Source organism: Orcinus orca, chromosome 11 (assembly GCF_937001465.1).
Source record: "Orcinus orca chromosome 11, mOrcOrc1.1, whole genome shotgun sequence".
In the NCBI taxonomy this organism is placed as follows: Eukaryota; Metazoa; Chordata; class Mammalia; order Artiodactyla; family Delphinidae; genus Orcinus; species Orcinus orca.
The window spans coordinates 85,447,325-85,474,877 of NC_064569.1; the positions used below are offsets into that span (position 1 = coordinate 85,447,325).

A 27,553-nucleotide genomic window follows, 5' to 3' on the forward strand; every position below is an offset into this window, starting at 1 on the left:
CATTTGCAACAACTGCACCCTGGGACAGTGAAGTAGGTCTCTGAGGAGGTCCAGGGGGGCTGGCCTGGGCTCTGCCCCTCCAGCCGGCGTGCCAGCGAGACAGAGGGCCCCAGCACCACCACGGTGGGCACAAGCCAAGCGGGGCCCCTGGGCAAAATTCCACCGCATCTCCTGGTGGCCCCTTCCTCTTACCCAAATTTCTGGGCCTTCCACTTGGGTGAGTTAGAGCAGAACCCTGAAGGTCAGCTTTGGGGGCTGACAGATTAGAAGCGTCTCAGTGTTTATCTGGTCCCACCTGACATCACAGGACAAGCAAAGGCTTTCATTTCTCTTGTATTTCCCAGTGCTACCATTTACTAGGGCAAGTTCAATAACTGCTGTCATCTATGCAGCGCTAGTTAGGGATACGCTAAGTGTTTTGTATGCTCCGTCCTCTGTAATCCTCTCCACAGCTCTGGGGTATGTGTACTCTTCAGAGATGAGGCCCAGAAAGGGCAAGCTACTGGCCCAGGGACGCCCAGCTTGCAGCTGGTGAAGGCAGGATCCAAACACAGATGGATTTTCCTCCCAAGCTGACGACTTCGTCCTCACTCTGCGCTCCGTCCTCCTGTCCCGCTAAGCTAATATCCCTCACAAAGCAGCGGAATGATATATATACCACGCTCTCTTCTCCATAAATCTACACTGCAAAAATTCTGACCTCTGAAAGTTGCTTTTCCTTTCTTAAACGTGCTTCTAGTTCCAACACTTATCTACTGGCAAAACCTGCCCTGAGCTGCCACAAGGCTCTGTGTGATCTTGATTTATCTCACTTATTGTGAACGTTCATGTGTTTTACTGAGGAAAATTTTTAAAAAATTTTTATTGGAGTATAGTTGATTTACAATGTTGTGTTAGTTTCGGTGCACAGCAAAGTGACTCAGTTATACATATATCCACTCTTTTTTTTAGATTCTGTTCTCATACAGGCCACGGAGGAAACCTTAATGATGACTTGGATTGTGGGTCTGTCCTGGAATCTGCTGGAGATACAATACGGTGCATAGAAGGTACGCTATGGTACTTCTCTAGAACCTGGAAAATTCTGAATTCTGAAATACATCTGGTCCCAGGGGATTCAGGTAAGAGCCGTGGACCTGTATAAAACTGCCCACTCACCTCACAGGGCCCCCCTGCTTACCCATTCCCTGCAGGAACTCGACAGATGTAGGCAACTTGGTCATAAATGTCAAAAGTTGACATGTACATGCTCTTTGACTCAACAATTCCTCTTCTAGGAATTTCTTCTCAGGATTTAGGAATAAGGATATTCATCCCAGCAAAAATCTGGAAACAGCCTAAACATCCCAAACTAGGGAAACAGTTTAAATAAGGGCTAATACATTCATACAGTGGAATGCTATGCAACCATTAAAATCGCTGCTTGACTTGTAAATTTGGTAAAATGGAAAAATACTCATTATGTGCTGTTACGTGGCCTGGGGTGTGGGAAACCCAAATTTACAAAATGGTACGTACTATATGGTCCCATTTTTGTGAAAAGGGAAAAAGAAAAAGATAAAATGACAAGAAAGAACAGTGTCAGCACATTTGCACTCCTGGAAGAACGTTGTCTGCTTTGCATTTCTCTCAGACAAAGGGCAGCACTGCGCCATCAGAGCGCTGAGCAGGCTGGACTGGCTGTTGATCTGTGATGACAAAGGACACCATCTGTCCTTACGTCACTAGGACCCTTCCTGTCTTCATCACTGCTCTCCCGGGTGAGGGGCCCCAGGCATAGGTGGCCAAAGCGCCAAAACAGATTTTAATTGGGCACTTTCTGTAAACTGATGTGGGGTCATTTAGGGATTTTTTCACCCCTTCCTTCAACAAGCATGTCTTGTCTTTGCCAGGCACTGTGCTCAATGCCAAGGGTGTGGAAATGAATGAGACAGGAGGCTCCTGAACTGTACGCTGCCCAGCGGCTGTGGCGGTGTCTAATTCATCTCTGTCTGCCATGTTTAGCATGGGACCTGCCCTCTCCTAGGTGGGGCTGGCCAGACGAATGACGGATGAACAGGGTCCCTGTCAGGGTCTAGGGAAGGGAAACAGATGAAGAAATACGCCTGATGAAGTGCAGTTGGTGGCATGTCCCAAGGTGGGGGGCATACACAGGAGGGAAGATTTATTCTGGGGGGACAGGGGGAGGGGAGGGCTGGGGCTAATTCAGCCTTTATTGGTTTCACAAGCACTCTCTCTGGATGGATGATCTCATTACGCCTAACCGCATGGTTAACGCCAGCGCCAGCGCAATGAACGAGCTTATTCAGTGCCTTGGAGCAAAGAGGGTAAAGGCCTTCGAGGTGCTGGGACAAAGGGGCCCTCAGGTTACGTCCCTAATAAAGGATGGTGACAAAGAAGACAGTTCAGGCTCCTGCCCGTTTAACCCAGGGGGCTCTCTTCCCCTTTGATCTCTCAAGTCATGGGGACCCTGGGGAGGGGTGGAGTCCTGAGGGAATTCACAGGTAGAGCTGTTTTATTTTTCAGAATAGTTTCCCTGCCCAAAAGATGCCTTGTGATCTGCTTATCCCTCCCTCCCCCCAACCACGGACAACCACTGATCTCTGTACGTCTCCATAGTTTTGCCTTCTCCAGAATGTCATACAACTGGAATCCTACAGGACGTAGCCTTTTCACACGGGCTTCCTTCACTTAATAATATGCATTTAAGGTTCCTCCATGTCTTTTCATGGTTTGATAGCTTGTTTCTTTTTAGCGCTGAATAATATTCCATTGTCTGGCTGTACCACAATTTATTTATTCCTTCACCTGCTGAAGGGCATCTCGGTTGCTTCCAAGTTTTGGCAGTTACGAGCAAAGCCGCTATAGACATCAGCGTGCACGTTTCCATGTGGACGTGAGTGTTCAACTCCTTTAGGTAAATACTGATGGAGTAACTTGGTTCATGGCCATTCTGCTTCCTGGTTCATGACCCAATAGGAAGGATCTGGCTAGGAGATGCACAGTCAAGGGCAGGACCAGAGGTGAGGTGGATCTGGGCACCGATAGACAACTGGGATTTTTAAAAGTGTGTCAATCAAGGATAATACCAGCATTGCCTACTTCATAGAATTGTTGGGGAGAGGGGTGTCAAATGAAAAATGGATGTAAGAATGCTTGGTAAAATGTAAAGCGTGATACTCTGAGGCTTGAGGTTTTATATTTGTGCGACAGCCATTTGGCCACTGTATGGAGGTACTTGATAAATGTTATCTGCTTAGTTTTTTTAAAAAGTATTTATGCTCATTAAAATCAGTTACTTAACAGGTCGCTCCAGAGTGCCTGCTCTGTGCTAGAAACCAGGTTCCGGGGATTCAGTGATGAACTGAAGGATCCCCTCACACAGACCTGACTTTTCAGTGAGAGCCCCTTGCCCCTTCAAGCGACAGTGACGTGAAAGTGCAATTGTAGGCCAGGAGCTCTGAGGACCCAGAGGCACTGGGGTATCTGTCCTTCATGGGGAAATGAGTAGCGGACACATGAAGGGGTACATTGGGCAAGGGAAGCCCCGTGTCAGCCTGGAGCCTTCCTGCGTCATCTTCCCAACCCTGGAAAGTTCCCTCTTGACCTTTCGGAGGCATTCAGAGAGACTGGTGTCTGTCCACCAACCAGAAAATACAGCCACCTGCAGCTTCCTGATCACCGTGAGGTCACTTCAATCCCTTAACCGGGGTTTGTGGGTTCCCTTCCTTTAATAATAATTCTGCCTAATGGTACTGAGCGCTCTGGATATTCCAGGCACCATTCTAAATGGTTTGCATGCAGTAACGCATGTAAAATCCTCACAACTCCACGAAGGTAGGTCCTGTGTTCTTCTTTTTATATCCGTTTTTCAGATGAGGGTGCTGAGGTAGAGAAAGGTGAAATAGCTCGTCCAAGGTCCCAGCTGATAATCCGTAGAGTTAGGATATGAACCCAGGCAGACTGAGCTCAGCACCCATTCCCCTAACCCCTAGGCTCTGACGCCTTTGATTGTATGACGGTGGATAGGATGCAGTCCACACACAAGAGGAGCTCAGGGCTTATCAAGGGAGACAGCCCTATAAATAAGTAGCTATAATGCGATGCAGTCCGAACTGTGACCATGGTATGTGTCTGGTGGTGGAGAAATGCTGAGGAGGTGACTGCCCAGCAATTGTCTATCTTCCTTCCTCTCTCCCCTTCCTTCCCTCTTTCCCTCTGTTCCTACCTTTCTGTCTTCCATCTCCAAATATTGATTGAGCATTTATGATATACAAAGATATGGACCAGGCTATAAGACATACAGGGTCCTGTCCCTGTGGATTACTGTCTAATGGGGAAAGCAGAGAGTAAGCAATAATTATACTGATCCCATGAGTCGTGTGTAGGGTTATCAAATTGTCCTGGCTTTATCACACAAGGTCCCCAATTCTGGGAACCCCCTCAGTCCTGGGCAAACTGGGATGGCTGGTTATTGGTTACCCTAGCTGTGTGAAAGGGGAAGCAAGAATTATTAACTTCTGTTTGATTTACTTGTAAATTTGCTCATTTGACTTTTTTTTTTTTGGCTGTGCCACGTGGCTTGCGAGATCTCAGCTCCCTGACCAGGGATTGAACCCAGGTCACGGCAGTGAAAGCCCAGAATCCTGACTACTAAGCCACCAGAGAACTCCCTTGACTGCTGTTTTTATGTTGCCTTTCTTTTGATCATCAGGGAGGTTGAACGATGCTTTCGATGCTTTTTAACCAGATATATCTACTTGTCTGTGAATCAGTGGCTCCTATTATCAGAATTTGTCTACCGAGGCAGAGGCTCTCAAACTTGAGTGGACATCAGAATCGCATGGAGGGAGGGCTTCTTAAAACACAGATGGCTGTCTCTGATCCAGCAGGTATGGGGTGGGGCCTGAGAATGTGCATTTCTATCAAGCTCTCAGATGAGGCTGATACTGCTGGTTGGTTGGCCCATCCTTGGAGAAGCAAGGGGAGAGCTCTTCATTTCGCAAAGTGGTTCTCAACCTGGCTGCACGTAGCATCACCTGGGGAGCTTTCCAAAATACAGATGCTCAGGCCCTCCCCTGGCTTGAGTGAATCAAACCTCTGGGAATGGAACTTGGGCTTTGGAAGTTTAAAAAAGTTTCTCATGTGATTTCATCATCACTGTAGGGATGAGCAGCAAATGGGAAGATGAAGAAAATAAAATGCTTTCTACTTTATTTGAAATAGGTTATTGTGTGGGTGTGTTTTATATTTTTTTAAATAAATTTATTTATCTATTTATTTTTGTCTGTGTTGGGTCTTCATTGCTGCGCGTGGGCTTTCTCTAGTTGCGGCGAGCGGGGGCTACTCTTCGTTGCGGTGCATTGGCTTCTCATTGAGGTGGCTTCTCTTGCTGTGGAGCACGGGCTCTAGGTGTGCGGGCTTCAGTAGTTGTGGCTTGCAGGCTTTAGAATGTAAGCGTAGTAGTTGTGGCGCACGGGCTTAGTATCCCCATGGAAACTAAGTTGCTCCTGGACCAGGGATCTAACCTGTGTGCCCTGCATTGGCAGGCAGATTCTTAACCACTGTGCCACCAGGGAAGTCCCGTGTTTTGTATTTTTAAAAATTAAACTAAATTAGCCTAAACCGAATCCCGAAGATTTTCTCCTGTCTTTTCCTGAAAGTTTTACAGTTTTATGTTTGCATTTAAATCCATGATCCATTTAGAGTTATTTTTGTATTAAGTGTATAGTTTAGGTTAAGGGGTATTTTTTCTTTTGGTTGTGTTTTAGGGTTGTTTGTTTGTCTATGGAAGCCCACTTCCACTACCACTCTGTATTGAAAAGGCTATGTTTCCTCTATTGAATTACTTTTGCACCTGCCAAAAATCAGTTGAGCATCTTTGTATGGATCTATTTTGGGGCTCTCTATCCTATTCCATTGATCTATGTGTCTATTCCTCCACCAACACTACACACTCCTGATTACTTTTGCTTTTTAAGTCTTAAATCTGAGTAGACTGATTCCTGCACTCTGTTCTTCTCTTTCAAAATTGATTTAGGTATTCTAGTTCCTTTGCTTTCTCATATAAAATTTAGAAAAATCTTGTCTATATCTACAAAAATCTTGCTAGGAGTTTGACAGGAATTGGGTTAAACCTGTATATCAAACTGGGGAGAATTGACACCTTTACTGTATGGAGCTTGCCAATCCATGAACATAGTATGTCTCTTCATGTATTTAGATCTTCTTTGATTTCTTTCCTAAATATTTTGTGGTTTTCAGCAGAGGAGCCCTATACATGTTTTGTTAGATTTACACCTAAGTATTCCATCTTTTTGTGAACAACTGTAAATGGTATTGTTTTCAAAATTTTGATGTCCATGTGTTCCTTACTAGTATATAGAAATACAACTGATTTTTATATATTTATCTTGTAATCTGTGTCTTTGCTAAGCCCACTTATTAGTTTGAGGATATTTTTGTAGATTCCTTGGCGATTTTCTACCTGGATAATCATGTCATCTGCAAACACATCTTCCTTTCTGGTCTGCATGCCTTTTATTTCCTTTTCTTGCCTTACTTCACTGGCTAGAACTTACAGAACTATTATAAGAGTGGTAAGAGTAGATGTCTTTGTCTTGTTCCCAGTTTTAAGTGGAAAGCATTCAGTCTTTCACCATTAAGTAGAGTTTTGTGGGGTTTTTGGTAGATATTCTTTATTAAGAAAATATTCCTCTATTCTCATTTTTCTGAGTTTCTTTTTATCATTAATGGGCATTGAATTTTGTCAAATGCTTTTTCTGCACCAACTTATATGATCATGTGATTTTTCTCCTTTAGCCTGTTAATAGATTCCACTAATTGATTTTCAAATATTGACTCAGACTTGCATCCTTGGGATAAACCACACTTGGTTGCAGTGTACAATTCTTTGTATATATTGCTGAGTTCCTCTTGCTAATATTTTATTAAGGGTTTTTGAATCTAAATTCACGAGGAGTATTGATCTGTAGTTTTCTTATTTTGTACTCCCTTTGTCTGGTTTTGATATCAGGGTAATACTAGGATAATACTAGCTTCATAAAGTGAATTGGAAAGTGTTCCCTCCTCTTGTATTTTTAAAAATTTATTTATTTATTTATTTTTGGCTGCGTTGTGTATTTGTTGCTGCGCACGGGCTTTTTCTAGTTGTGGCGAGCAGGGGCTACTCTTCATTGCAGTGCACGGGCTTCTCATTGCGATGGCTTCTCTTGTTATAGATCACAGGCTCTAAGCGTGCAGGCTTCAGTAGTTGTGGCACATGGGCTCAGTAGTTGTGGCTCGTGGGTTCTAGAGCACAGGCTCAGTAGTTGTGGCACATGGGCTTAGTTGCTCCGCGGCATGTGGGATCTTCCTGGACTGGGGATTGAACCCGTGTCCCCTGCACTGGCAGGCAGATTCTTAACCACTGCGCCACCAGGGAAGTCCTTGTATTTTTTTTTTGATCAAGAATATATATAGTGTTATTTTTTCTTTAAGCATTTGATAGAACCTTCCAGTGAAAGCATCTGGGTCTAGAGACTTCTTTAGGGGGGAGCTTTTAAATTACAAATTCAATTTCCTTAACAGTTGTAGGCATATTCAAATTATCTAGTTCATATTGAATGAATTGTAGTCATTTGTGTTTTTCAAAGAATTGGCCCATTTTATCTAAGAAGTTGTTAAATAATGTGAATTCTCAATGGCTTTTTAAAATTCACTTTCCTCTATTAGTTCCCCTCACATTGAAATGAGATGCTGATTCCCCCACACACCTTCCCTACCCTCATTCAGGTCACAGAGCTGATAAATGACAAAAAGCATTATCCTGTGTATCAACCCAGAACCAGCATCCTGGACCCTCAGGCAGAGCCCAGGATGCGACAGTCCCAATGTAAGCTCACAGAGTTTCAGGGAAGCAGCTGGCCTCGGGCTTCTCTCAAGTGTCCTGGAATCCGAGAGGGCTGGAGATCCTCTAAGTCCTCCAAGCCTGCCTAGAGCGACCTCAGAGGTAGGGAGATCGTTGGAGCCCCTTCCTCTGGCCAGGTTTCAGAAGAAACGCTGGGGACCCTGGGCACCACTAGGTGGCGCTCAGAATGCACACTTGCTTGCAGTGGCCAATGGTGGCTCCCAAGATGCTCAGCTTAGCAAGACAGGGCTGTGGGGTGTTTTGTCCTTTCAGTGAGATGAGCTCTAGAGTGCAGAGCCTGCAGAGACCCCAGGAGCACTGGGCTGGTGGAGTTTGCAGCAGATCCTCAGATTTCCCTGCAGACAAAGGTGCTGAAGCTCGAGAGGGTGGAGCTGTCTTTGAGATGTCAGAAACACCAAAGAGCAGCTACGGAGAGGAGAGCGTCCACCGGGAGGCTCTATCTGGTCAGGGAGCAGTGACCCCCCAGCCAGTCCTGAAGCAGAATCCTGAAGAATCTACCTCGGTCCCCTTCCAGGCCTGGCCCCTCACCGTCCCCCCTCCCATCCTAATTCCTCGACCAGGGATCAAACCCACGCCCCCTGCCCTGGAAACGCGGAGTCTTAACCACTAGGCCACAGGGAAGTCCCTTTTTTTTTTTCTTTCAGCCCTTGAGGAAAGAGTCCTCTGGTCCTCTGGAAGCCGTTGGGACGCTGAGGTTATTCCTGCCTCTGCCACTAACTGTGCACCTTGGGCAAGTCTTGTGCAGCATCTTTTCTAGATTCTGGACTAAGTCCAAATCCTGACTACCACTCACAGGCTGTGCCACGTTGCACAGTTCCTTAACCTTTGTGCGCCTCAGGTTCACGTCTGCTGCGTGGAGATGCTGACACCCACGTCATGGTGTTGTGGCGCTTTAACCTAGGTTGACGTGCAGGACAGTGTAAGCCCTCGGCGGCTCTTAGCGGTTATTTTTATCGTCACTCTTATTACTAGTTTTTATTCCTTTCCCACCCCAGCCGGAGCAGTGGATGTATCTGTTTTCTGCTGCTGCTGTAACAAATGACTACAAACTTTGTGGCTTAAAACAGTGCAGACTTATTCTCTTACAGTTCTAGCGGCCAGAAGTCTATGATCAAGGTGTTGGCAGCATTCTCTCTGGAAACTTCTGTGGAGAATTTGTTTCCCTGGCTTCCAGAGGCCACCCACATTCCTTGACTCATGACCCCGTTCTCACATCCCTCCAACCTCTTGCTTCTAACTCCCATCCTCTTTCCTCCCTCTTTTTTGTTTCGGCTGCGCGGCTTGCGGGATCTTAGTTCCCCAACCAGGGATTGAACTCATGCCCTGCGGACTCCACTGCTTCCTGCAGTGGAAGCGCGGAGTCTCAACCATGGGACCGCCAGGGAAGTCCCTTTCCTCCCTCTTTTAAGGATCCTTTTGACCCTGGACCCATTCAGATAATCCAGGATAATTTTCCCATCTCACACTCTGTACCTTAATGATGTCACCTAGTGAGGAGAGGAGCAGGTTGTGAGAGACTCCAGGGAAAGTTCTCTCTTCCACAGGACAGGAATGAAAAGGAAAATCCCTTAAGCAGTAGGTGTGTAAAAATGCCATATGCAAAAGATTTTCATCACGGCATTACCTGTAACAGTGAGTAACTCGAAGAAACTGTAGAATTTGGTTAAGTATGTGCTGGTGTATCGATAAAAAAATGCCCTGCTGTTACTTAAAATTATATGGTAACTATAAAACATGAAGAAAGGTTTAGAGAATAATATTAAGAGAAAAAAATTATGCACACAACTCTGTGTGTGTGTGTGTGTGTGTGTGTGTATATATATATGCTGTGATTATAACTATGTAAACATTATGTGAATTTATAAGAATTAAAATTAAAAGGCCATTATTAATAAACGGAAATCATTACTTTTAGGGCTGCTGGGATTTTGAGTAGTTAAAAATACACTTTAAACTATTCTACGGTGGACTCTATATATTTTATTTTCTCTAAAGACCCCCCTGCAGTAATTTCTGAACAGGCGAACCAATTGGTTGCCATTTTCCAGGGCCTGCTTGGTGAGCACATTATCCCAATTTCCCTGGCAGTCACCCTCCGCTCTCGAGGGTCCCAGCCTTCAGAGGGACGCTATGTGTGGCAGAGTGGAGGGATGGAAAGGGACAAGGTCCCTCAGGATCTCAGCGAGGTGCTGGCCCAAACTCTTGCCCTCCTCCTGGGTGGGCCAACATATTTCCCAATTGTTTAACACGGCTGGGATTGGTCTTTTGATGGAGACAGAAAGCATCTTAACCTCAACCCTTTCCATGACTTCTCCACAGCTTTCATCTCATTTTAACAACACTATAAAGTCAACATACTACTTTAAGTATTGTATATTAACGCATATATGTGGAATCTAGAAAAATGGTGCAGAGGAACCTATTTGCAGGGCAGGAATAGAGACGCAGATGCAGAGAACAGACATGTGGACACAGTGTGGTGGGGAGTGGAGGGTGAGGTGAATTGGGAGATTGGGATTGATGTATGTGCACTGTCATGTTTAAAAAAGATAGCTAGTGGGAACCTGCTATATAGCACAGGGAGCTCAGCTCAGTGCTCTGTGGTGACCTAGATGGGTGGGATGGGGGTGGGTGGGAGGGAGGTCCATGAGGGAGCTGATTCACTTCATTGTACAGCAGAAACTAACACAACATTGTAAAGTAACTATACCCCAATTTTTTTTAAAAAGCTGTTAAAAAGAGCCACTTTTGATACATTTCAGTGTTCATTGCAGCACTATTTACAATAGCCAGGACATGGAAGCAACCTAAATGTCCATCAACAGAAGATGTGGTACATATATACAATGGAATATTACTCAGCCATAAAAAGGAACAAAATAGTGCCATTTGCAGAGATGTGGATAGACCTAGAGACTGTCATACAGAGTGAAGTAAGTCAGAAAGAGAAAAACAAGTATCGTATAATATCGCTTATATGTGGAATCTAGAAAAATGGTACAGATGAACTTATTTGCAAAGCAGAAATAGAGACACAGATGTAGAGAACAGACTTATGGGTGGGAAGAGGGGGTGGGATGAATCGGGAGACTGGGAATGACATATATACACTGTTGATACTATGTATAAAATAGACAACTGAGGGGAACATACTGTATAGCACAGGGAGCTCTACGTAATGCTCTGTGGTGACCTAAATGGGAAGGAAATCTTAAAAAGAGGGGATATATGTGTATGTATAACTGATTCACTTTGCTGTACAGCAGGAACTAACACAACGTTGTAAAGCAACTACGCTCCAATTTAAAAAAAAAAGAGCAACTTTTGGAAACTGTGTTCTATAGAAACAACTTTCCTTATGCCTCCCTCCCCCGCCATGTCCTTTGTCCCATCTTTTGCCCATCTTTTCCTACCGTCTTTTTTTCTAGAGCTGTGACCCTCAAACTTAGGTTATGTCAGAATCATGGGGAGGAGCCAGTTTTTTAAATATCAATTCTTGGATCTCACTTTCAGAGTCTGCTTTAGTCCAGTTCCCGAGTGTGGTCTTTGTATGTACATTTTTACCAAGCTCTCCAGGTGACTGTATGGGCACTAGATTTCAGAACCAGGGGTGTCCCCTGGAATTGTGGGCAAACCTAGAGGGGATAAAGAGAAGAGACCATCTGAAGAGAATCAACACTGTGCTTGCTTCCTTTCCCTTCAGATACATAATCAAACATCCAAATGAAAAATGATGACGATATTGGCAAATTATATATCCAATGCAGGGTTAATCTCCTAAATATATAAAGAACCTGAACAACTCCATAGCGAAAAGAAACAAACAATCCTATTAAAAAATAGGCAGAGGATCTGAATACAAGTGGGCAACAGGTACATGAAAAGGTATTCAACATCACTAATCATCAGGGAAATGCAAATGAAAACCACAGTGAGAGATCACCTCACACCTACAGGTGAATGTGGCTATTATCAAAAAGATGAGAGACAATGTGTTAGAGAAGGTGTAGAGGACTCTTGTGCACTGTTGGTGGGAATGTAAATTGGTTCAACCCCTACGGAAAACAGTATGGAGGTTCCTCAAAAACTTAACAATAGAACTACCATATGATCTAACAATTCCACTTTTGGGTATTTATCTGAAGGAAATGAAAGCACTAATTCAAAAAGATATCGGCACCTCCACATTCATTGCAGCATTATTTATAATAGCTGAGACGTGGAAGCGGCCTAAGTGATAGATGAACAGATTAAGAAGTGCTTGTATACGTACACAATGAAGTATTGTTCAGCCATAAAAAGGAATGAAATCTTTCCCATTTGCAGTAACATGGATGGATTGGAGGGCAGTATGCCAAGTGAATAAGTCCAACAGAGAAAGACAAACACGGTATGATCTCACTTATACGTGGAATCTAAAAAAACACAACAAAACACGGAGCTCAGAGGCCGGAGGTGGGTGTGGGGATGGGAGGGTGAAATGGGTGAAATGGATCAAAAGATACAAATTTCCAGTTATAAAATAAGCAAGTCATGGGGATGTAATGTATGTATATTTGAAAGCTGCTATGAGAGTAGTCTTAAAAGTTCTCATCGTAAGAAAAAAAATTTTATGTTAACTAGACCTATTGTGGTGATCATTTCACAGTATATACACTGTATTATGAAATACAATATATTTCACAAATATTGAATCATTATATTGTAACCTGATGCTAATATAATGTTACATGTCAATTATATCTCAATTTAAAAAATGACTTGTGACCTGCAAATCCAGAAGAAGCTTTGGTAAAGATTTACATGCACCTGATTGGGGTCAAAATTCAGCGGCCGAGCTGAAAACTGTGCCCTCGTGGAATGACAGATCGCATGTGCTCAAAAGATGCATTTAAGCAACTGGTTGAGATTCTGACGGAGGTCAACAGCTCTTTACAATTAGATGAAGGTGTGGACTTTGATGATTCAACCATTTTTATACACTTTGTTCTATTTATAATGAGAATGCAATACTATTAACATATTTTCATTGATTCTAAGATACAACCCCTGCCCCCCTGTACACACACTTTTAGCAGCTGTGTAATTGGGATGTCTTATGATCAATGTGTCAAGTCATAACATGGTTGTCATTGCCTGACAGATCCAGAGAGTAGCACCCTTAAAAGAAACACTCCCTCATCGATGCCACTGATTGCCTGGAAGCCTACTTCGGGTTGAAAATATGCGCCCTGACAGCCTTGAGCTGAAAATCACTAAGAAGATTTGGTCTCTGTGAAGAAGTTTTCGAGAATAACTTAACCAATTTTTTTTTCACTTACACCTTCCTCTTTAGGTGGGCCCAAGGGCGACATGTGATATACCTAAACAAGTACTTTTGATAAACCTAAAATAAAAATGTTGAGCTAAAGCATTGCATCATAGCTTAATTGGCAGCATTTTTTTTTCTTTCTTAGTTGTACATGAAACAATGGTGCTTCTTACAACTGATGGCATCTTAGATACAATGAAATGAAGGAACACCTCACACACAGCACTCCCTGCTTGCCAGGCATTAACATTTTATACCCAGGACTTCCCTTGTGGTGCAGTGGTTAAGAATCCGCCTGCCAATGCAGGGGACACGTGTTCGAGCCCTGGTCCGGGAAGATCCCACATGCGGAGCAACTAAGCCCATGCGCCACAACTACTGAGCCTCTGCTCTAGAGCCCGCAAGCCACAACTACTGATCCCGCATGCCACAACTACTGAAGCCCGCGCGCCTAGAGCCTCTGCTCTGCAACAAGAGAAGCCACCGCAATGAGAAGCACGCGCCCCGCAACGGAGACCCAACGCAGCCAAAAATAAATAGATAGATAGATAAAACTAGATAGATAGATAGATAAAATGCTCCAATCTTTTAAAAAAAATGTATACCCGCTAACTCATTCAAATCCTCCTGATTTTTACTCTGTTGTACAGATAAGCAAACTGAGGCACTTGGGAGATAAGGTCACACGACTAGAGATTGGTAAAGCTGGGTGGGGTTCCCACCCAGGCAGTCAGCTCTAGGGTCCAGGCTCAGATGCCTCACCGCAGGATCTCACGTAGAAGGGTGTAAATGTACAATGTGTCAGGTAGTAACCGGTGAAGTGTTTTCAACTGGATTGGTATTTTAGCATTTGAGGGAGCATAGAATTAATTAGGGAAAAAAGGTGCAAATATGTTGCAAAGACAAGGTCAAGTGTGTGACAGGCAAAAGGGCAGTAGAGGTAGCCTACATCAAGGTTATTTCTCACCCTGAACTCCCCAGCAAGCACTGCCTCATTTTACCACAAGCATCTCACATCAGAGAGTTTCTCTCGGTTTTCTCCTTGCATCCAATGAACATTGAAAAGAACAGAAACAAAAGCTGTTTGGCTGCTCATCTTTTTCCACATGACATGGAAACGGGGAGTGACTTTAATGAAGACTTTTGCACAGATATTTGCTGCCTTTGTCAGAGAAAGAGACGGTCCCGGTGTTCAGGGATCAAATTAGGGGTTGAATTATTCTTCTTTGCAAAGGATTAAGTAGACATGAGCACAAAGGGTAAAAATGTGGATTCAGTATTTGACCTGATGGTAAAGGCTGACCTCCTAAGTTTACTTTACTTAGCAGATTTTTTAAAAGCCTGAATTAGGGTAAATTTTATATTATTTTACTGCTTTTACACACATGACAAGATTGATACGATGACAATGAAATTTGCGAGATGGGTACCTGCAGTTGATCACGAAGACTGAATCTTTGAAGGATTAGTTCATTTACAGGTGACAAAAGTTACAACCTCGGTGATAAAACAACAAAAGAATCAGTCGTCTCTGTTCATGGAAAATTTCTTTTGAAACCTGTTTTTTTCTGAGGTAAAAACAACCATCAAAAAAAGAGACTGGGGGCTTCCCTGGTGGTGCAGTGGTTGAGAGTCCGCCTGCCGATGCAGGGGACACGGGTTCGTGCCGCGGTCCGGGAAGATCCCACATGGCGCGGAGCGGCTGGGCCCGTGAGTCATGGCCGCTGAGCCTGCGCGTCCGGAGCCTGTGCTCCGCAACGGGAGAGGCCACAGCAGTGGGAGGCCCGCGTACCGCAAAAAAAAAAAGAGAGACTGGGATCAGAGACCTTAAAGCCCATTGTCTGACCCAAGCTTCCTGCCCTCTCAGCAAGAGGATGCTCGTAGACTGTCCCAGGACAGGAGCCCCAAAGAGGTGCAGGAGGCTTCTTCACTCCCCGCCGCCCGCAGCAGCACTGTGTCCTGTGAGTTCCCTGCCACCATCTGCCATCTGACTTATACAACCCACATCTTTATGGGCATCTGAATTCTCAAAAACCAGGAAAGGAAATTGCCTGGGTCCTGAATCTGCTATGCAGCAGGCACTCCCTTCAGTTCAGCCTGAATTTTCTGAAATTTACAGTCTTGGTAATTTAGCATTGACCAAAAAAAAAATGGCAGAAATTTTTAGGAAACTTATAAGTAATTTAAAGCATTAGTTTTGTATTAAGAATCAAATGCAAAAAAAAAAAGAATTAAATGCAACTGTGTTATTGAGGAAAATGTGAAATCTAGATGAATTTTTTTTAAAGGGAAAATTAAAATTAGCAGATCCATTTCGGGCTTCCTGGTCTGCTTCGGACTAGACACCCCCCAACCCTGCCCCCAAAGCCCCCAGGGTTGAGCATTCATTTTCAGCTGCCCTGAGGGATACTGATGTGGAAAAGTTTGAGAAGCTCCACTTTACAAAGAGTCCCTTGAGCCTCATGGCTATTGATCATTAGGCAGAAAAATACAGCCAGTCCCTTCTGTCCTAGGCTGCTTTCCATTGCTGTCCACCCATGACCATGGTCTGCCCGTTGATGGGCAAGGTCTTCGGAGTTGAAGCCTCTCTCGGTAGAATGTCCCCTGTAGTTTTAGCCCAGGAGCCCATGTAGTGTGGTTTTCAAGGTTAAATTAGAGACCACTCTAGAATTTCGGGGCTGAAATGAGGCCTTTTCCTCTCTCTGTCCCATCTGGCTTTGGTAGGGAGTCGGAGCTGTGATGGGCTCGATCTGGGAGCCTAGTGAAACAAACCAGAGCACTTTGAAAAACCAACAGAATCCACACCTCTGTGCATAGAGAGGATGGAATCTTTGCAAATCTTTGAATAAGTTTTTCTTGTGGTACTGAGCTTTTAAAAGAAGATAACACATTTCCATGTATTCTGATATTCATTCATTCAACAATTTTTTTAACATCTTTATTGGAGTATAATTGCTTTACAATGGTGTGTTATTTTCTGCTTTACAACAAAATGAATCAGTTATACATATACATATGTTCCCATATCTCTTCCATATTTTTGTACTGCTTTAGGCATGAGGAATATAACGGCAAACAAACCAGATAAAAATCCCTGCTCTCAGGTAACTTACGTACTAAGGTGGGGAGAGAGAGAATTTTAAAAATCATTAAGATATCTAGAATATCTGATGGTGATCTATAAAGAAACATAAAGGAAGAGGATGAAAGTATGTGTGTATTAATGGGTTGGTTGCGATATTAAGTCAGATGATCAAATATCACTCAACAGGTGACATTTGAGCAAACAATTGAGGGATTCTGGGTGTGTTGTTTTGAAGGGACAGCCTGTTGGGTTGCCTGATGGATTGGATATAAGGTGTGAGAGAAGGAGAAAAACTGAGGAGTGTTCCAAGGTGAGACAGGCCCCTTCTGGTCCCCGCTTCCTGGTAGTCATGTCTCTGTGTAATTCTGTTCCTCTTGAGTCAGGGTCGGGCCTAGTGACTTGTTTCTAATGACTAGAATATGGCAAAGTCGATGGAATGGTACTTCTGTGATTAGGCTACAAAAGATGATGATTTCCTCTTGCTGGCATATTCTCTCTGTTGCCCTCTCAGCTTGCACACTTCAATGAAGCAAGGTCCACATGGCAAGGATCTGAGGGCAGCCCCTGGCCAACAGCCAGCAAGGAATTGAAGCCCTTAGTCCGACAACCCGTGAAGAATCAAATCCTGCCAGCAACTATGTGAGCTCAGGGCGGGTCCTTCCCCTTTTGAGCTTTGGGATGAGACCGCGGTGCCTGCTGATACTGTGATTACATCCTGCGAGAAACCCTAAAGCTGAGGGCCCAGCTAATCCATGTCCAGATTCCTCACCCACAGCAACTGAGAGATAATACATGTATGTTTTAAATTGTCATGTTTGGGGATAATTGATTGTGCAGCAATGTATAACTAACACACAAGAGTTTGGGTCTGGGCAACTGGAAGAAAAAAATGATCACTAATCATATCATAAGATGAGTGTAGGTAGAAGAGTTTTCTGGTTGAGAAATAGTCAATTCGGTTTTGGATATGTACAATACACACCTATTTCTGTTTCTGTGATCATGTTTTAAATGGTAGTTAGCTACCAATATCTATCATCTAAATGCTCTCCCATGAACCACTTTAAAAAATGTTAATGCAGCTTCAGAAATCGGATTCTGTAATAATTTTAGTCACAATTATTTCTAGAAACCGAGAACATCAAATCCAGTACCAACCTATTAATTCTGGTGTCTCATTTTTGGAGTTTGTTTTTTTTTTAAGTTTATGCAAATACTGGGATAATTTCATCTTTTTATCTCTATAAGGAAAAGATTTGCTGGAAGAAATTGACAGTACAAACCATTTAACAGAAAGAATCTTTAATTTTTAGCATTTGAGAAGTATGTATGTATATGTTAACAAAGTTATTCCCTGTCAGTAGAAGATTGCCAGCCTACTGAGGTTTTGAATTATGATAGCCTAGATGGTGACCAGCAGTAAGGCATGGAACCAAGAGAAATGAAGGAGGTGAAACTGGCAGGCGGCGGTGATTGGTAGGGCGCTGGGGTTAGGAAAAAGGAACTGTGCAGACATTGTATACTGCTTATCCACTCCCTCATCTTTCTTGACCAAAGAGCACCATTTTGGTTCTGGTAACAGGTGGCCGGTGCGACCCGAGAGACTGGGTCTCTACAGGACCCCAGAAGGTGAATCATTGTTAATCTCAGCCGTTCTTATGATTCCATTCCCTATGCCCATGACTGGCTTAGGAATGGACATACGACGAAATCCTGACCAGTGGGATGTGAAGGAGATCTCCACTGGGGCACCTCTGTGTAGGGTTTCTTTGCTCTTTAGAAGAGAATGCTGGGGAAACTTTCCTTTTGTGCCTCTGGACATTGTTGTCTGCTTGTGTGACCTGGAACCCGGGAAGCCATCCATCCTGGGAGCATGAGGGGAGTCAGGCTAAGAGACTGAGTCAACAGGCTGAGGGTGGCCCAGTGGAAAGACAGAGGAACTTGGGTCCTCGGTGCTGTGTTTGCTCCACCACATTAACCAGTCCTAGAGCTGCTGCATTTGGGGGCTTGTTTTTATATGAAATGGACTATTTCCTAATGGTTTAAGCCAGTGAGTTGGGTTTTCTGTTACCTGCAGCTGAAAGCATTCTGAGAGAGGAGAATTCTAGGATAAGTTCTAGTTTTCTGGCTTGGTCAGCAGACTCATTTACTGAAACAGGAAATTCAGAAGGAGAAGGTGCCAAGGCTGGGGACGTGGAGAGAAATGATGGCCTGGGTTCAGGATACATTTATTAGAGGTACCTGTGGGACAGCAAGGTGAGGACATCTGTGGAAGTTCTGATGTGCGGTCCTGCAGGTCAGGAGCGAGCTCTGAGCCGAAGAAGAGCTGTGAGAATCCTCGTGTAGCACAGTGGTGGTGGCTTTATCACAGCCTTGGCTTGGGCTTGAGTCCAAGCTTTTACCTCTTGATACCTGTGTAAGCTGGGTCAGGGAACTTAACGTTTCATTTCCTCATTTGTAAAGTGGAAAGGCTTACCTTAGTGCTTCCCAAGTAAGAATCTTACTGTACTGTAGCAGAGACCATGCTAGATCTTCACTAAACCTGTTTTCCTTTCCCCCTGGATCCATGGGCAAACCTCATATCCCAGGGTTCCATGCTATTAGGTGGGGTCATAGGGAGGAATTCTGGCCAATGGGATGTGATGCTCTCCCTTCCCGCATCTGCCAGCTGGATGCAAAGGATCCAGGGGAGGCCCTGAGGCTCCAGGGAATGACGGGACCTTTAGATGGAAGAAGCCTGGGTCCCTGAGTGACTTGGTGGAGAATCCCCACCTCCCAACCTACACAAAACTGTGACATGAACAAGGAATAAACCTAGACCATGTTGTTTCTATAGCAACTAGCATTCCCTACCCTGACTCACCTACCCATCATCCCCTGCCCTGACTCACATATCCAGTATCTGATAATCAAGATGATTTAGATGGTATCTAAATGGTTATAAACTTTAAATTGTTACCCATTTATTTTATAGGTATTAGAAAAAATATAGACATGCACAGAAAACTAGCTCACAAGTCTTATGATTTCAGAGATATTATTCCTTGAGACAAAGGTTGATTTACTACATTGAGAAGGTTAAAAATACCGAGTAAATGCAAGACAGGTATTAGGTGAAAATGGTAAAAATGGTAATGATGGCACACACAGACGGGCTTACTTTGCGAGGTGGTTGTGAGGCTACAAGGACAAAATGCATGCAAAGTACTTCTCCTAGGCCTGGCGCATAGTGTGTGATAAATGGTGGCTCTTAGCTTGTAGCTCACAAGCCTGTATCCTAGGGTTTATCATATGCATCGTGTGCCTGGCTTGTTGTTTACTTGCTTATCCCCCCCGATAACGGTGAGCGCATAGGGATGGGGATGTGTCTTACCTCTCACAGAATCTCTAGTACTAGCTCAGTGCCCAGCACCTCATGGGAAACTGATAAATGAAGATTGAATGTTGATAATCTGGGGGCATAACATCCTTACTAGGATTACAAATTTGAATACACTGGACTATGAACCCCACACAGACAAGACCCATGTCTGACTCAGTGCTGGGTCCCAGCACACAGCACAGCAGCTGGTACATCGTTGGTGCTCAAAAAAGATTTGTTGTAGGGGCTTCCCTGGTGGCGCAGTGGTTGAGAGTCCGCCTGCCGATGAAGGGGACGTGTGTTCGTGCCCCGGTCTGGGAAGATCCTACGTGCCACGGAACGGCTGGACCTGTGAGCCATGGCCGCTGAGCCTGCGCGTCTGGAGCCTGTGCTCCTCAACGGGAGAGGCCACAACAGTGAGAGGCCCGCGTACCGCAAAAAAAAAAAAAAAAAGTGAGTTCCGGGAGGGAGCAGGGGTTTGGGGTTAGTCATGACTTAGTACCCCAAGGTGGTGTTGGGGCTCCTGCCACCAGCTGATGAGGAGCAGAGCCATGGGACTCCCCTCCCCTGTCCCCTTGTCTTTCCTCCTGTTTCCCAGCAGCTCAGCCCTGCCCGGGGAAGCAGGCAGCATGCAGGAGCCGGGAGAGTGGGGCAGATGTATCTCCCTCCGAGGTAAAAGCTGGCTGCCTCCTGATAGAACTGAGATGAGTGTGTGTGTTTTAAAGCAAATGTTTCAGGACCCGAGAAGGGAGATGTTAATGGCTCCATTCGAATCCAGTGGAATTTATTTTCCATCAGGGCCAGACTTTCTGAGAAGCGTGGTTCAATCAAGGTTAGACATGAAAGAAGCACTTGTGGGCTGAATGGACACAAAGTCAACCCCCAAACATTCATCCACTGCACATTTCTTAATTAAATCTCCAAAACTGCAGCTGCCTCTGGTTGGTACACGGAGAGCCATGCTAGATTTTTCTTGCTCTTTTTGGCTTTTTTCATGGTGGAAAAGGTAATCTTTTCAAACTTGTTTTCACAATCAGCATTGAGACAACCAGCTAACTACCTACCCAGGCTGACCTGTGTGTCTCTGTCGGAGGGTCCCATCAGTCAGTAATGACAAGTTTGGCCTGCCCTTTCAAAATGATTATTTTAAACAATGAATGGTGTTTACAGAAGTGAGGCTGGGAATAGAGATTCATAATGAATAGCTCTAGCAATAATTGCTTATTTTCTATATTTATCGAAAATGACTGCATACAGTATTGCTGTTTTCTCTGAAAAGAAAAATGCGGTAATTATCACAACTATTTATCTACTTTCCTATTTTAATGAATAGCAATTGGCATTTTTTAATTATTAGGGCAAAAAGGAAAATGTTACCCCTTGGATGAGAGGGCCCTAATGTCATTAAGAACACATTTGCACATTTATATCAGTAACAGTGTGCAGAGGAAAAAAAAAATATGTATATATATATATGACATTTGAGCCTTGCAACATAGCATCCAGCTGTTCGGCCTAGGACAGAAAAGTAACTTGGGGTTGAAACTGTCCCTGGAATCCTCGAATGAGTTAGTTTTCCTTGGAGTTGTATGGGAACTACCTCTCTTAACCACAGAGGCATATTCTAATAGCACATGTTCATTTATGTTTTTGTTTTTTGTTTTTATTTGCGGTACGCGGGCCTCTCACTGTTGTGGCCTCTCCCGTTGCGGAGCACAGGCTCCGGACGCGCAGGCTCAGCGGCCATGGCTCACGGGCCCAGCCGCTCCGCGGCATGTGGGGTCTTCCCGGACCGGGGCACGAACACGTGTCCCCTGCATTGGCAGGTGGACTCTCAACCACTGCGCCACCAGGGAAGCCCTCATTTATGTTTAATGATATACTGGCAAATGCTCAACAACCAGCTTTCCAGGGAGAAAAAGTCCCCATATATGTAGCACTGGCCAATTTCTATGGTGTAAATATTCCCTTCATGGCAGATTTTAAGATACCAACACGATATCATTGAACTTGCGTTTGGGTCGAGATGTGTATAATTGACTCTCACAAGCTGTGACTGGCTCCAGCACATCACTGGATATAAATCACATCTGACACACATTTACTGAGACCCTACTATGTGTGAAGCACTGTCCTAGGTGCTGAAGTCACAGCAATGAACCAAATAGGCAAAGTTCCTGCCCTAAAGGAGTGTAGATTGAGCAAGAGACAGATGATCAACAAACAAGCTACATTTGTAGAAACGTGGATGGATCTGGAGTCTGTCACACAGAGTGAAGTAAGTCAGAAAGAGAAAAACAAATATCGTATATTAACGCATATATGTGGAACCTAGAAAAATGGTACAGATGAACCGGTTTGCAGGGCAGTAACTGAGACACAGAAGTAGAGAACAAATGTATGGACATCAAGGAGGAAAAGCCGCGGGGGGTGGTGGTGGTGGTGTGATGAATTGCGAGATTGGGATTGACATGTATACACTGATGTGTTTAAAATGGATGACTAATAAGAACCTGCTGCATAAAAAAAATAAATTAAATTAAATTAAAAAAAACAAAACAAACAAGCTAACCAGTGAACATGTAACATACCTTCGAGGAGCAATGAGTGAAAAATGAAGCAGAGTAAGAGGGAGGGTTGTGACAGAGTGGGGACAGAGCGCTTTTGTGTACAGTGGATGGGGAGGGCCTCTCTGAGGGGTGTCACAAGTTCAATGAAGTGAAGCAGTGAGTCCAGAAGGATGCCTGGGGAAAGAACATTCTAGGGAGAGGGAAAAGCAAGGGCAGAATCGATGACGTGGGAGTGGGGACGATGCCTGGCGGGGTGTGTTTGGTCTGTGTTTCCGAAGAGCCTGAGATGTGGGAAGCCTGGGGCCATCTTCTAGGACACAGATGTATTTCTGCCTATTCATGCTCCAGTGAAGCATTGTCGCCCTAAATTTAGGCAACGGTCGAGACTGGGCTTGACCCACAACTCTCTCTCTCCCACCCAATTGCAAAGGCTCTCCTTCGGGATGTGTGATATCCTAGCTTTTATTCTCATGTCTACCATGCCTCCAGCTCCTTCAGTTTCCTCAAGTAGATGGCTCCTGATCTCTACATCCTTCTTATGTTCAGACTTACGCCCCCTGCCTGGAATGGCGCTCTGCGGGGAAGGATTTGTTCACTGCTGATTTCCCATCTCCCATAAAACTGCCTTGTCTCCTGCCCCCTGTTCAGCATTCAGTAAATATTGAGTTAATTAACACAAGAAAATGCAAGCATCTAATTAGTTCATTAAGACTTCTAGCGAGGTCTGGCCTGAGCTGTTAACTCACACCCTCAACATTTTAAAACCCTCTTTCTGCCTGTTTTGCTCACCGTTCAGCACCTACAGGATTGCCTGGGGACAGGCACTCATAAACATCTGTTGAATGATTGAAAGCATGAACATTGTTTCATTCTAATTGACTATTTTTATTCTAAATTTACTTTTATTTCTCCTTCATACATTATAGATAGGGCATTCTATTCATTTTCTTTCTTCAATTGTGTGGGCAGAGAGGTAAAATTATCTATGAATTTCATTTCAACGCTGTGGAGGAGGCATTACAATCTTTTGTTCTGTGAAGTGGTTGTTGGGTCTGACAGGTGTGAGAATTCCTGGGCTGGACAGAATGAGCCTCAGTTACTTTCCAGTTACTAACAGCCCCTGGGGGTCACCTTGAGCATCTCTGAGGCTGTAAGAGAACTTGGGCAGGCCGAGGGCAGCTTTGGGGGCCTTGGGAAACTTCACCAGGGTCTTCAGTGAGACCCACATCTGGCACAAAGGCAGGCCTTCCTTTCTGGGCATACCCGGTGAGCATGATTTGGAATCAAGAGGGAGGACCGTTTCATTTCCAGCGCTTTTAGAACCTGTGCAATGATTCAGACAGTGGGGACTTGAAGTGAGTTTCTCACTTCAAGCTGTATTTGATGTTCAGCGCACAAAGAAAGTGCAAAGTCAGAGAGGTGACCCAAGAAGTGAGGGTCCCTTTCTTGTGGGAGCAAAGTCTTGACGGGTTTAAACACAAATCAGTATGCTCTGTGCTGATAATGAGGTCGGAAAATATATTGACAGTGCAGGTGTTTTAAGTGTGAAGATAAAACAGACAGCTCTTTTTATCTATTTATCGGTGACAAGTCTCCCAGCTCAAGAGATTTTGTTGTTCTTTTTTTTTTTTTTTTCCACACTGACTTCTAAAGTAAAGAAATTCACAGCGGGACCTCATCTTCAGAAATAGGTAACTGGCAGCTGAGGTTGGACTGTCACAGCAGTAATCATTGGCTCTGTCCCCCGCACCCTGCGATCAAGGCTGGAATGGTCATCTCTGTGTGAGAAACTGGGAAACCAGGCTCAAGAAGGTGGGATTTACCTGAGACCAGCCTTCTGGTAAGGGGCAGCTGGCTGTAAGACTTTTTTTTTTTTTTTTTTTTTTTTTGCGGTACACGGGCCTCTCTGCTGTGACCTCTCCCGTCGTGGAGCACAGGCTCCGGACGCACAGGCCCAGCGGCCATGGCTTACGGACCCAGCCACTCCGCGGCATGTGGGATCCTCCTGGACCGAGGCGTGAACCCGGGTCCCCTGCATTGGCAGGTGGACTCTCAACCACTGCGCCACCAGGGAAGCCCCTGTAAGACTTTTAACAGGGGAGTTCATAATAGAAGGCAGGAACCATGCTGTACAGGGTTCTCCAGAGAAGCAGAACCAACAGGATGTGTATACATATATATTTAGAGAGCGAGAATTTATTCTAAGGAGCTGGCTCGCAGAATTACGGAGCTTGGCAAATCCCAAACCTGCGGGTTAGGCCAGCAGGCTGGAGACTCAGGGAGGAGTTGCAGTTTGAGTGCAAAGGCCATGTGCTGGCAGAATTCCTTCTTCCTCAGGGGAGGTCAGTCTTTGTTCTATTCAGGCCTTCAAGTGACTGGATGAGGCCCGCCCACTTTATGAAGAGTGATGTGCGCTTTCCTCAAAGTCCACTGATTTCCATGTTAACCTCATTCAAAAACACCTTCACAGAAACATCCAGAATCATGTTTGACCAAATATCTGGGCACCGTGGCCCAGCCAAGTTGGCACACTAAAATAACCGTCACACGTTCATTTTAAAGTACATTTCTTAATGATAGCAAGGGTGGGCCATATTCAACATAGAAATATGAAAATTGCAAAATATATAAAAAAGGAAAAACTCAGTCCTGCCAGGGTCTGTTAGGATGGATATTCCTTACTCTTTTCATTCTGGGCATGCAAACAGTATAACAGTGTGTTTTCGTGCCCCCGCATGGTGTCATTTCACAGTAATGTCTGGCAACACCCTTTTTTTTTTTTTTTTTTTTTTAGCAAGACCCTATGAGTTTTTCCCCAGGTTAATCAATATTCTTCTCCATCCTGAGGTCTGTCTCCTGATGGCTGTAATGAATGGCTTCCCCTACTCCTCAACATCCTTTCTCTTTTTCTGTCTGATAACAGCATCTGGCTCAGGTGGTGCTAAGTCCTACCTCTTGAGCCAAAGGATAGACAAAAGTTGTAAATATCAAGAAAGAGCGTTTTCTTTTCTCTGGGTTTATAGGCTGGCGCAAGATAGGTCTAGATCCAGGACTGCTGGAGGCCATTTTTGTCCGTACTTGGACTTGATCCTAAGAACGAAGCTGGTCTAGAGGAAAGCAAAGTAGAGAAATGAAGAAAAGCAGACTCCTGTGTACATTGTTTGAACACCTGGATCCAGCCATACCTAAAGCTACTCTCCTTTACTTTTCAGCTGTAGGAGATCATGAATTCCCCCGTTTTGGCTTAAGCCAGTAGAATTAGATTCTATCACTTTCCCCTGAAAGAGCTCAGAGTCCTGTCTGATATGGTATCACTCCACCTGACATGCACCGGTACATGACTGTGTGATGTTTTCCGGTTTTGGTTTTTGTGATAATTTATCCATGATGGGAAAGATGTTGCAAAGGGATATGGAGATTGCAGGATGACTTAGACATATTCCCTGATCTCAGGGAGTCTGTGATCCAGTAATTGCGGCCAAGTGCATTTTTGTCATCTACGGGGATGTTATTCCAACAGCCTATGGGGATCAGGACAGCTTCCCAGAGGGATAAGCATTTGACATTGACCTTGAGGAGAGGGAGAAAGGGTTTAAAATTCCTTTTCAGGATCTAAAAGGTCCTCCATGGCCTAGTTTTGAACCACATATTCATGTGCATATGAATGGCCTGGAGATCTTACTAAAATGCAAATTATAATTCAGGAAGTCTGGGGTGGGGACAAGTTCCTGCATTTATAATGAGTTCTCAGGTGAGGTGTGCTGCTCTTTGAGGAGGGAAGGGAAGGCTCTTGCCCATTCCTCCAGCCTCACCTCACAGCAGCCTCTACGTGACCCCTCTGCTCAGCCTTCAAGGCTCCTTTGTGTCCTGGGAGCTCACCCAGCTCTGACCTGCCTCAAGGCCTGCAACCCCCTGGGCCTTTGCCCGGATTGCTCTTTCCTGCAATGGCGGGCGTGCTTCTCTGCAGTCTCCCCTCACAGGTCCGCACCTCAGCAGGCCATCAGCGTCTCTGCCTGTTTCACATGGTGCTTCCCCAGCACTCTCGCTATTTCCAAGCTTGTTTCACATCGCCGCTAAAGCAGCAAATGGTACTTGCAGGGCTCACCGGCCTAAATGGACGAGGGAAATGTGGAGGGGCTCCGTATCTCTCACCTCTGTAGTCCGTTCTTGGCGCGTGGCCTGGAAGCTTTCTTAGCAGTTACTAGAATCTGCAGTTATCGAGCTGAGTTGTTCACCATCTGCCTGAAAGGCAGAACCTGTTCATCGCACTCACGGCTCTCTCAGACACATGGCAGGTGCTCAGCAAATATTCCCCGAATGAATTGAACACGTGTGTGGAGAGAGACAGGAGGCAGGAAGGACACTTTCGGCAAAGGGAAGACGGTGAGCAAAGGTGGGGAATGAAATGAGCCCCCGGCTGAGCTGGAGCCTGGGGAGAGCCTGTAGAGGAGACGAGGGACGGGAAGGAGGGCTGGGACCGTTCCACAGAGAGTGGTCCTGAGGCAGAGCCGGTAGGTGATGGGCACCACGGTCAGATCTGATCACAGACCAGCCCGAGGAGCATCGCCCTGGCCGGTGGGAAGCGGGAGAGGGAGAACGGGGGCTGGGAACGGGGCTCCAGTAATTGCCAGAAAGCTCTTAAGGCAATTCAGGTGAAAGTGGAGGTGGCGGTGGAAGGGAGGAATGGAATAGATGTGAAGGCAGGTGAGGAGGGTGACGGGAAACGCAAGACTTAGTGATTGAGTCAGGGTAAGGGACCAGGGGTGTGCACCCAACAAGGGTGTTGCTCTGATTAGAAGTGGAGAGGTTAAAGGGAGGGGCAGATTCTGCGTGAAATTAGAGTCATTCCTTGTTCGCTGATTCTAGTTTGGAGGACGGATAGAGTTATATAACGTGAACTTCCAAACTTAATGAAAGTGTATACCTGCGCTACTGACAGCAGAAGCAGGGGGCGCATCACCTTCTTGTTCTGAGCGTCAGTGTCTACGATCTAGAATGGGGGTGATAAGCATGTCTTGTAGAACTGTTGGGAGGTGTTGAGACAGCACACATAGGTGAGTGTTCATGGGAGGATGCAGGGGAGTGCGTGTCGTGCTGTGCCGGCCGGAACTCCTCCAGGGAAGAAACATTTATTTCCCCAGTTGCTGGGTATGTTGGTGGCTGATGGGTGACAGAGAGCCCTGACTCACCCAAGGTCAACCACATCCAGGGACGGGTTGATGTCAGGTACAAAGGCTCAGCTCCCTGCCAAACTGGGTCAAGTCTGAAGCATCAGCCTAGCACCAGAGCTCCCAGT

At 45.0% G+C, this 27,553-nt stretch overlaps 1 long non-coding RNA gene across 1 annotated transcript; it reads left to right on the forward strand.

Annotated features, from left to right (window-relative positions):
* Window positions 1-631: 631 nt before the first annotated feature.
* LOC125960510 (uncharacterized) lies at window positions 632-13,346 on the forward strand. The gene is made up of 2 exons (XR_007470243.1): window positions 632-1,121; window positions 12,257-13,346. It is a non-coding gene; the product is annotated as an uncharacterized LOC125960510 (long non-coding RNA).
* The last annotated feature ends 14,207 nt before the right edge of the window (window positions 13,347-27,553 follow it).